Here is a 13,075-nt window from a genome sequence, read left to right as displayed (position 1 = left end):
TATATATATACTATACTATACTTACACGTAATACATACTTTGAGCCGTATTAATAAAGACTAACTATTATTTTTTTGCATTTAAAAATTTTTTAAATATAGTTTTTTGTCCATAATTCTAAAGAAATGTTTGGACACCTATGAATATTTTTCATTAATTTTTTAGAGTATTTTAGACGCATCTTTTAAGCTATTAGCGAACATTTTTACTGATATTCTATATCCAAAGTTATGAAGTTTTTAAAAATTAGTAATGCCGTAAAACGAGATAAGATTTTTCCTCTTCTTGTCTCGTCTTGAATAGTCTAGAATTAAAAAAAAAAATTAAATTAATCCTTTTATATTAATAATATAGTTATAACTATGGGAAAAAGTTCCATTGGCGTATTAATGGCTCAATAATGGGAGCCAGGGACGCCAATATAATTTCAAAAATGGCACCCAAATAATGAACCATTATTAGTAAACTCATGGGCTGTCCACGCTGATGCCAATGATTGGCAACCATCATTGGCAAATTATTAACAACCAATAATTAGCCAATATTAAAAATTTTAATAATAATTTAAAAAATCAATAATTTTTAAAAATTTATTTATTTTTTAATAGTTATAATTATTATTATTTTATTTTTAACGATTAAATTAAAATAAAAAAAATGGTATGGCGCACTTTTTAATGCAAGCAATATATTCCAAGATAATCGCATATATAGGTCGGATTTTTTGGAAAAATTAAATTAACAGATTTAGGCTTCTATTATACATGAATCTCTTCGTCATAAAAAGGCGAACAAAAAATGTATGGCGCACTTTTTGATTAAACCAATATATTCAAAGATAATGGCATATAAAGGTCGGATTTTTTGGGAAAAATTAAATTAACAGATTTGGTCTTCTATTATACATGAATCTCTTCGTCATAAAAAGGCGAACAAAAAATGTATGGCGCACTTTTTGATGCAAGCAATATATTCAAAGATAATCGCATATATAGGTCGGATTTTTTGAGAAAATTAAATTAACAGATTTGGGCTTCTATTATACATGAATCTCTTCGTCATAAAAAGGCGAACAAAAAATGTATGGCGCACTTTTTGATTAAACCAATATATTCAAAGATAATGGCATATAAAGGTCGGATTTTTTGGAAAAATTAAATTAACAGATTTGGGCTTCTATTATACATGAATCTCTTCGTCATAAAAAGGCGAACAAAAAATGTATGGCGCACTTTTTGATTAAACCAATATATTCAAAGATAATGGCATATAAAGGTCGGATTTTTTGGAAAAATTAAATTAACAGATTTGGGCTTCTATTATACATGAATCTCTTCGTCATAAAAAGGCGAACAAAAAATGTATGGCGCACTTTTTGATTAAACCAATATATTCAAAGATAATGGCATATAAAGGTCGGATTTTTTGGAAAAATTAATTAACAGATTTGGGCTTCTATTATACATGAATCTCTTCGTCATAAAAAGGCGAACAAAAAATGTATGGCGCACTTTTTGATTAAACCAATATATTCAAAGATAATGGCATATAAAGGTCGGATTTTTTGGGAAAAATAAATTAACAGATTTGGGCTTCTATTATACATGAATCTCTTCGTCATAAAAAGGCGAACAAAAAATGTATGGCGCACTTTTTGATGCAAGCAATATATTCAAAGATAATGGCATATAAAGGTCGGATTTTTTGGGAAAAATAAATTAACAGATTTGGGCTTCTATTATACATGAATCTCTTCGTCATAAAAAGGCGAACAAAAAATGTATGGCGCACTTTTTGATTAAACCAATATATTCAAAGATAATGGCATATAAAGGTCGGATTTTTTGGGAAAAATAAATTAACAGATTTGGGCTTCTATTATACATGAATCTCTTCGTCATAAAAAGGCGAACAAAAAATGTATGGCGCACTTTTTGATTAAACCAATATATTCAAAGATAATGGCATATAAAGGTCGGATTTTTTGGAAAAATAAATTAACAGATTTGGGCTTCTATTATACATGAATCTCTTCGTCATAAAAAGGCGAACAAAAAATGTATGGCGCACTTTTTGATTAAACCAATATATTCAAAGATAATGGCATATAAAGGTCGGATTTTTTGGAAAAATTAAATTAACAGATTTGGGCTTCTATTATACATGAATCTCTTCGTCATAAAAAGGCGAACAAAAAATGTATAGCGCACTTTTTGATTAAACCAATATATTCAAAGATAATGGCATATAAAGGTCGGATTTTTTGGAAAAATAAATTAACAGATTTGGGCTTCTATTATACATGAATCTCTTCGTCATAAAAAGGCGAACAAAAAATGTATGGCGCACTTTTTGATTAAACCAATATATTCAAAGATAATGGCATATAAAGGTCGGATTTTTTGGAAAAATAAATTAACAGATTTGGGCTTCTATTATACATGAATCTCTTCGTCATAAAAAGGCGAACAAAAAATGTATGGCGCACTTTTTGATGCAAGCAATATATTCAAAGATAATGGCATATAAAGGTCGGATTTTTTGGAAAAATTAAATTAACAGATTTGGGCTTCTATTATACATGAATCTCTTCGTCATAAAAAGGCGAACAAAAAATGTATGGCGCACTTTTTGATGCAAGCAATATATTCAAAGATAATGGCATATAAAGGTCGGATTTTTTGGAAAAATTAAATTAACAGATTTGGGCTTCTATTATACATGAATCTCTTCGTCATAAAAAGGCGAACAAAAAATGTATGGCGCACTTTTTGATTAAACCAATATATTCAAAGATAATGGCATATAAAGGTCGGATTTTTTGGAAAAATTAAATTAACAGATTTGGGCTTCTATTATACATGAATCTCTTCGTCATAAAAAGGCGAACAAAAAATGTATGGCGCACTTTTTGATTAAACCAATATATTCAAAGATAATGGCATATAAAGGTCGGATTTTTTGGAAAAATTAAATTAACAGATTTGGGCTTCTATTATACATGAATCTCTTCGTCATAAAAAGGCGAACAAAAAATGTATGGCGCACTTTTTGATTAAACCAATATATTCAAAGATAATGGCATATAAAGGTCGGATTTTTTGGAAAAATTAAATTAACAGATTTGGGCTTCTATTATACATGAATCTCTTCGTCATAAAAAGGCGAACAAAAAATGTATGGCGCACTTTTTGATGCAAGCAATATATTCAAAGATAATGGCATATAAAGGTCGGATTTTTTGGAAAAATTAAATTAACAGATTTGGGCTTCTATTATACATGAATCTCTTCGTCATAAAAAGGCGAACAAAAAATGTATGGCGCACTTTTTGATGCAAGCAATATATTCAAAGATAATGGCATATAAAGGTCGGATTTTTTGGAAAAATTAAATTAACAGATTTGGGCTTCTATTATACATGAATCTCTTCGTCATAAAAAGGCGAACAAAAAATGTATGGCGCACTTTTTGATTAAACCAATATATTCAAAGATAATGGCATATAAAGGTCGGATTTTTTGGAAAAATTAAATTAACAGATTTGGGCTTCTATTATACATGAATCTCTTCGTCATAAAAAGGCGAACAAAAAATGTATGGCGCACTTTTTGATGCAAGCAATATATTCAAAGATAATGGCATATAAAGGTCGGATTTTTTGGAAAAATTAAATTAACAGATTTGGGCTTCTATTATACATGAATCTCTTCGTCATAAAAAGGCGAACAAAAAATGTATGGCGCACTTTTTGATTAAACCAATATATTCAAAGATAATGGCATATAAAGGTCGGATTTTTTGGGAAAAATAAATTAACAGATTTGGGCTTCTATTATACATGAATCTCTTCGTCATAAAAAGGCGAACAAAAAATGTATGGCGCACTTTTTGATTAAACCAATATATTCAAAGATAATGGCATATAAAGGTCGGATTTTTTGGGAAAAATAAATTAACAGATTTGGGCTTCTATTATACATGAATCTCTTCGTCATAAAAAGGCGAACAAAAAATGTATGGCGCACTTTTTGATTAAACCAATATATTCAAAGATAATGGCATATAAAGGTCGGATTTTTTGGAAAAATAAATTAACAGATTTGGGCTTCTATTATACATGAATCTCTTCGTCATAAAAAGGCGAACAAAAAATGTATGGCGCACTTTTTGATTAAACCAATATATTCAAAGATAATGGCATATAAAGGTCGGATTTTTTGGGAAAAATAAATTAACAGATTTGGGCTTCTATTATACATGAATCTCTTCGTCATAAAAAGGCGAACAAAAAATGTATGGCGCACTTTTTGATTAAACCAATATATTCAAAGATAATGGCATATAAAGGTCGGATTTTTTGGAAAAATTAAATTAACAGATTTGGGCTTCTATTATACATGAATCTCTTCGTCATAAAAAGGCGAACAAAAAATGTATGGCGCACTTTTTGATTAAACCAATATATTCAAAGAAAATGGCATATAACGGTCGGATTTTTTGGAAAAATAAATTAACAGATTTGGGCTTCTATTATACATGAATCTCTTCGTCATAAAAAGGCGAACAAAAAATGTATGGCGCACTTTTTGATTAAACCAATATATTCAAAGATAATGGCATATAAAGGTCGGATTTTTTGGAAAAATAAATTAACAGATTTGGGCTTCTATTATACATGAATCTCTTCGTCATAAAAAGGCGAACAAAAAATGTATGGCGCACTTTTTGATTAAACCAATATATTCAAAGATAATGGCATATAAAGGTCGGATTTTTTGGAAAAATAAATTAACAGATTTGGGCTTCTATTATACATGAATCTCTTCGTCATAAAAAGGCGAACAAAAAATGTATGGCGCACTTTTTGATTAAAGCAATATATTCAAAGATAATGGCATATAAAGGTCGGATTTTTTGGAAAAATTAAATTAACAGATTTGGGCTTCTATTATACATGAATCTCTTCGTCATAAAAAGGCGAACAAAAAATGTATGGCGCACTTTTTGATTAAACCAATATATTCAAAGATAATGGCATATAAAGGTCGGATTTTTTGGAAAAATTAAATTAACAGATTTGGGCTTCTATTATACATGAATCTCTTCGTCATAAAAAGGCGAACAAAAAATGTATGGCGCACTTTTTGATTAAACCAATATATTCAAAGATAATGGCATATAAAGGTCGGATTTTTTGGAAAAATAAATTAACAGATTTGGGCTTCTATTATACATGAATCTCTTCGTCATAAAAAGGCGAACAAAAAATGTATGGCGCACTTTTTGATGCAAGCAATATATTCAAAGATAATGGCATATAAAGGTCGGATTTTTTGGAAAAATTAAATTAACAGATTTGGGCTTCTATTATACATGAATCTCTTCGTCATAAAAAGGCGAACAAAAAATGTATGGCGCACTTTTTGATGCAAGCAATATATTCAAAGATAATGGCATATAAAGGTCGGATTTTTTGGAAAAATTAAATTAACAGATTTGGGCTTCTATTATACATGAATCTCTTCGTCATAAAAAGGCGAACAAAAAATGTATGGCGCACTTTTTGATTAAACCAATATATTCAAAGATAATGGCATATAAAGGTCGGATTTTTTGGAAAAATTAAATTAACAGATTTGGGCTTCTATTATACATGAATCTCTTCGTCATAAAAAGGCGAACAAAAAATGTATGGCGCACTTTTTGATGCAAGCAATATATTCAAAGATAATGGCATATAAAGGTCGGATTTTTTGGAAAAATTAAATTAACAGATTTGGGCTTCTATTATACATGAATCTCTTCGTCATAAAAAGGCGAACAAAAAATGTATGGCGCACTTTTTGATTAAACCAATATATTCAAAGATAATGGCATATAAAGGTCGGATTTTTTGGAAAAATTAAATTAACAGATTTGGGCTTCTATTATACATGAATCTCTTCGTCATAAAAAGGCGAACAAAAAATGTATGGCGCACTTTTTGATGCAAGCAATATATTCAAAGATAATGGCATATAAAGGTCGGATTTTTTGGAAAAATTAAATTAACAGATTTGGGCTTCTATTATACATGAATCTCTTCGTCATAAAAAGGCGAACAAAAAATGTATGGCGCACTTTTTGATGCAAGCAATATATTCAAAGATAATGGCATATAAAGGTCGGATTTTTTGGAAAAATTAAATTAACAGATTTGGGCTTCTATTATACATGAATCTCTTCGTCATAAAAAGGCGAACAAAAAATGTATGGCGCACTTTTTGATTAAACCAATATATTCAAAGATAATGGCATATAAAGGTCGGATTTTTTGGAAAAATTAAATTAACAGATTTGGGCTTCTATTATACATGAATCTCTTCGTCATAAAAAGGCGAACAAAAAATGTATGGCGCACTTTTTGATTAAACCAATATATTCAAAGATAATGGCATATAAAGGTCGGATTTTTTGGAAAAATTAAATTAACAGATTTGGGCTTCTATTATACATGAATCTCTTCGTCATAAAAAGGCGAACAAAAAATGTATGGCGCACTTTTTGATGAAACCAATATATTCAAAGATAATGGCATATAAAGGTCGGATTTTTTGGAAAAATTAAATTAACAGATTTGGGCTTCTATTATACATGAATCTCTTCGTCATAAAAAGGCGAACAAAAAATGTATGGCGCACTTTTTGATTAAACCAATATATTCAAAGATAATGGCATATAAAGGTCGGATTTTTTGGAAAAATTAAATTAACAGATTTGGGCTTCTATTATACATGAATCTCTTCGTCATAAAAAGGCGAACAAAAAATGTATGGCGCACTTTTTGATTAAACCAATATATTCAAAGATAATGGCATATAAAGGTCGGATTTTTTGGAAAAATAAATTAACAGATTTGGGCTTCTATTATACATGAATCTCTTCGTCATAAAAAGGCGAACAAAAAATGTATGGCGCACTTTTTGATTAAACCAATATATTCAAAGATAATGGCATATAAAGGTCGGATTTTTTGGAAAAATAAATTAACAGATTTGGGCTTCTATTATACATGAATCTCTTCGTCATAAAAAGGCGAACAAAAAATGTATGGCGCACTTTTTGATTAAACCAATATATTCAAAGATAATGGCATATAAAGGTCGGATTTTTTGGAAAAATTAAATTAACAGATTTGGGCTTCTATTATACATGAATCTCTTCGTCATAAAAAGGCGAACAAAAAATGTATGGCGCACTTTTTGATGCAACCAATATATTCAAAGATAATGGCATATAAAGGTCGGATTTTTTGGGAAAAATAAATTAACAGATTTGGGCTTCTATTATACATGAATCTCTTCGTCATAAAAAGGCGAACAAAAAATGTATGGCGCACTTTTTGATTAAACCAATATATTCAAAGATAATGGCATATAAAGGTCGGATTTTTTGGAAAAATTAAATTAACAGATTTGGGCTTCTATTATACATGAATCTCTTCGTCATAAAAAGGCGAACAAAAAATGTATGGCGCACTTTTTGATTAAACCAATATATTCAAAGATAATGGCATATAAAGGTCGGATTTTTTGGAAAAATTAAATTAACAGATTTGGGCTTCTATTATACATGAATCTCTTCGTCATAAAAAGGCGAACAAAAAATGTATGGCGCACTTTTTGATTAAAGCAATATATTCAAAGATAATGGCATATAAAGGTCGGATTTTTTGGGAAAAATTAAATTAACAGATTTGGGCTTCTATTATACATGAATCTCTTCGTCATAAAAAGGCGAACAAAAAATGTATGGCGCACTTTTTGATTAAACCAATATATTCAAAGATAATGGCATATAAAGGTCGGATTTTTTGGAAAAATTAAATTAACAGATTTGGGCTTCTATTATACATGAATCTCTTCGTCATAAAAAGGCGAACAAAAAATGTATGGCGCACTTTTTGATTAAACCAATATATTCAAAGATAATGGCATATAAAGGTCGGATTTTTTGGAAAAATTAAATTAACAGATTTGGGCTTCTATTATACATGAATCTCTTCGTCATAAAAAGGCGAACAAAAAATGTATGGCGCACTTTTTGATTAAACCAATATATTCAAAGATAATGGCATATAAAGGTCGGATTTTTTGGAAAAATTAAATTAACAGATTTGGGCTTCTATTATACATGAATCTCTTCGTCATAAAAAGGCGAACAAAAAATGTATGGCGCACTTTTTGATGCAAGCAATATATTCAAAGATAATGGCATATAAAGGTCGGATTTTTTGGAAAAATTAAATTAACAGATTTGGGCTTCTATTATACATGAATCTCTTCGTCATAAAAAGGCGAACAAAAAATGTATGGCGCACTTTTTGATTAAACCAATATATTCAAAGATAATGGCATATAAAGGTCGGATTTTTTGGAAAAATTAAATTAACAGATTTGGGCTTCTATTATACATGAATCTCTTCGTCATAAAAAGGCGAACAAAAAATGTATGGCGCACTTTTTGATTAAACCAATATATTCAAAGATAATGGCATATAAAGGTCGGATTTTTTGGAAAAATTAAATTAACAGATTTGGGCTTCTATTATACATGAATCTCTTCGTCATAAAAAGGCGAACAAAAAATGTATGGCGCACTTTTTGATTAAACCAATATATTCAAAGATAATGGCATATAAAGGTCGGATTTTTTGGAAAAATTAAATTAACAGATTTGGGCTTCTATTATACATGAATCTCTTCGTCATAAAAAGGCGAACAAAAAATGTATGGCGCACTTTTTGATGCAAGCAATATATTCAAAGATAATGGCATATAAAGGTCGGATTTTTTGGAAAAATTAAATTAACAGATTTGGGCTTCTATTATACATGAATCTCTTCGTCATAAAAAGGCGAACAAAAAATGTATGGCGCACTTTTTGATTAAACCAATATATTCAAAGATAATGGCATATAAAGGTCGGATTTTTTGGAAAAATTAAATTAACAGATTTGGGCTTCTATTATACATGAATCTCTTCGTCATAAAAAGGCGAACAAAAAATGTATGGCGCACTTTTTGATTAAACCAATATATTCAAAGATAATGGCATATAAAGGTCGGATTTTTTGGAAAAATAAATTAACAGATTTGGGCTTCTATTATACATGAATCTCTTCGTCATAAAAAGGCGAACAAAAAATGTATGGCGCACTTTTTGATTAAACCAATATATTCAAAGATAATGGCATATAAAGGTCGGATTTTTGGGAAAAATAAATTAACAGATTTGGGCTTCTATTATACATGAATCTCTTCGTCATAAAAAGGCGAACAAAAAATGTATGGCGCACTTTTTGATTAAACCAATATATTCAAAGATAATGGCATATAAAGGTCGGATTTTTTGGAAAAATTAAATTAACAGATTTGGGCTTCTATTATACATGAATCTCTTCGTCATAAAAAGGCGAACAAAAAATGTATGGCGCACTTTTTGATTAAACCAATATATTCAAAGATAATGGCATATAAAGGTCGGATTTTTTGGAAAAATAAATTAACAGATTTGGGCTTCTATTATACATGAATCTCTTCGTCATAAAAAGGCGAACAAAAAATGTATGGCGCACTTTTTGATGCAAGCAATATATTCAAAGATAATGGCATATAAAGGTCGGATTTTTTGGAAAAATTAAATTAACAGATTTGGGCTTCTATTATACATGAATCTCTTCGTCATAAAAAGGCGAACAAAAAATGTATGGCGCACTTTTTGATTAAACCAATATATTCAAAGATAATGGCATATAAAGGTCGGATTTTTTGGAAAAATTAAATTAACAGATTTGGGCTTCTATTATACATGAATCTCTTCGTCATAAAAAGGCGAACAAAAAATGTATGGCGCACTTTTTGATGCAAGCAATATATTCAAAGATAATGGCATATAAAGGTCGGATTTTTTGGAAAAATTAAATTAACAGATTTGGGCTTCTATTATACATGAATCTCTTCGTCATAAAAAGGCGAACAAAAAATGTATGGCGCACTTTTTGATTAAACCAATATATTCAAAGATAATGGCATATAAAGGTCGGATTTTTTGGAAAAATTAAATTAACAGATTTGGGCTTCTATTATACATGAATCTCTTCGTCATAAAAAGGCGAACAAAAAATGTATGGCGCACTTTTTGATTAAACCAATATATTCAAAGATAATGGCATATAAAGGTCGGATTTTTTGGAAAAATTAAATTAACAGATTTGGGCTTCTATTATACATGAATCTCTTCGTCATAAAAAGGCGAACAAAAAATGTATGGCGCACTTTTTGATTAAACCAATATATTCAAAGATAATGGCATATAAAGGTCGGATTTTTTGGAAAAATTAAATTAACAGATTTGGGCTTCTATTATACATGAATCTCTTCGTCATAAAAAGGCGAACAAAAAATGTATGGCGCACTTTTTGATTAAACCAATATATTCAAAGATAATGGCATATAAAGGTCGGATTTTTTGGAAAAATTAAATTAACAGATTTGGGCTTCTATTATACATGAATCTCTTCGTCATAAAAAGGCGAACAAAAAATGTATGGCGCACTTTTTGATTAAACCAATATATTCAAAGATAATGGCATATAAAGGTCGGATTTTTTGGAAAAATTAAATTAACAGATTTGGGCTTCTATTATACATGAATCTCTTCGTCATAAAAAGGCGAACAAAAAATGTATGGCGCACTTTTTGATTAAACCAATATATTCAAAGATAATGGCATATAAAGGTCGGATTTTTTGGAAAAATTAAATTAACAGATTTGGGCTTCTATTATACATGAATCTCTTCGTCATAAAAAGGCGAACAAAAAATGTATGGCGCACTTTTTGATTAAACCAATATATTCAAAGATAATGGCATATAAAGGTCGGATTTTTTGGAAAAATTAAATTAACAGATTTGGGCTTCTATTATACATGAATCTCTTCGTCATAAAAAGGCGAACAAAAAATGTATGGCGCACTTTTTGATTAAACCAATATATTCAAAGATAATGGCATATAAAGGTCGGATTTTTTGGAAAAATTAAATTAACAGATTTGGGCTTCTATTATACATGAATCTCTTCGTCATAAAAAGGCGAACAAAAAATGTATGGCGCACTTTTTGATTAAACCAATATATTCAAAGATAATGGCATATAAAGGTCGGATTTTTTGGAAAAATTAAATTAACAGATTTGGGCTTCTATTATACATGAATCTCTTCGTCATAAAAAGGCGAACAAAAAATGTATGGCGCACTTTTTGATTAAACCAATATATTCAAAGATAATGGCATATAAAGGTCGGATTTTTTGGAAAAATTAAATTAACAGATTTGGGCTTCTATTATACATGAATCTCTTCGTCATAAAAAGGCGAACAAAAAATGTATGGCGCACTTTTTGATTAAACCAATATATTCAAAGATAATGGCATATAAAGGTCGGATTTTTTGGAAAAATTAAATTAACAGATTTGGGCTTCTATTATACATGAATCTCTTCGTCATAAAAAGGCGAACAAAAAATGTATGGCGCACTTTTTGATTAAACCAATATATTCAAAGATAATGGCATATAAAGGTCGGATTTTTGGAAAAAATAAATTAACAGATTTGGGCTTCTATTATACATGAATCTCTTCGTCATAAAAAGGCGAACAAAAAATGTATGGCGCACTTTTTGATTAAACCAATATATTCAAAGATAATGGCATATAAAGGTCGGATTTTTTGGAAAAATTAAATTAACAGATTTGGGCTTCTATTATACATGAATCTCTTCGTCATAAAAAGGCGAACAAAAAATGTATGGCGCACTTTTTGATTAAACCAATATATTCAAAGATAATGGCATATAAAGGTCGGATTTTTTGGAAAAATTAAATTAACAGATTTGGGCTTCTATTATACATGAATCTCTTCGTCATAAAAAGGCGAACAAAAAATGTATGGCGCACTTTTTGATGAAAGCAATATATTCAAAGATAATGGCATATAAAGGTCGGATTTTTTGGAAAAATTAAATTAACAGATTTGGGCTTCTATTATACATGAATCTCTTCGTCATAAAAAGGCGAACAAAAAATGTATGGCGCACTTTTTGATTAAACCAATATATTCAAAGATAATGGCATATAAAGGTCGGATTTTTTGGAAAAATTAAATTAACAGATTTGGGCTTCTATTATACATGAATCTCTTCGTCATAAAAAGGCGAACAAAAAATGTATGGCGCACTTTTTGATTAAACCAATATATTCAAAGATAATGGCATATAAAGGTCGGATTTTTTGGAAAAATTAAATTAACAGATTTGGGCTTCTATTATACATGAATCTCTTCGTCATAAAAAGGCGAACAAAAAATGTATGGCGCACTTTTTGATTAAACCAATATATTCAAAGATAATGGCATATAAAGGTCGGATTTTTTGGAAAAATTAAATTAACAGATTTGGGCTTCTATTATACATGAATCTCTTCGTCATAAAAAGGCGAACAAAAAATGTATGGCGCACTTTTTGATGCAAGCAATATATTCAAAGATAATGGCATATAAAGGTCGGATTTTTTGGAAAAATTAAATTAACAGATTTGGGCTTCTATTATACATGAATCTCTTCGTCATAAAAAGGCGAACAAAAAATGTATGGCGCACTTTTTGATTAAACCAATATATTCAAAGATAATGGCATATAAAGGTCGGATTTTTTGGAAAAATTAAATTAACAGATTTGGGCTTCTATTATACATGAATCTCTTCGTCATAAAAAGGCGAACAAAAAATGTATGGCGCACTTTTTGATTAAACCAATATATTCAAAGATAATGGCATATAAAGGTCGGATTTTTTGGAAAAATTAAATTAACAGATTTGGGCTTCTATTATACATGAATCTCTTCGTCATAAAAAGGCGAACAAAAAATGTATGGCGCACTTTTTGATTAAACCAATATATTCAAAGATAATGGCATATAAAGGTCGGATTTTTTGGAAAAATTAAATTAACAGATTTGGGCTTCTATTATACATGA

Source organism: Leptopilina boulardi, unplaced genomic scaffold, assembly GCF_019393585.1.
Source record: "Leptopilina boulardi isolate dan_hultmark-lab unplaced genomic scaffold, ZJU_Lbou_2.1 LbouV2_223, whole genome shotgun sequence".
In the NCBI taxonomy this organism is placed as follows: domain Eukaryota; kingdom Metazoa; phylum Arthropoda; class Insecta; order Hymenoptera; family Figitidae; genus Leptopilina; species Leptopilina boulardi.
Note: the sequence above shows the minus strand (reverse complement) of the source record.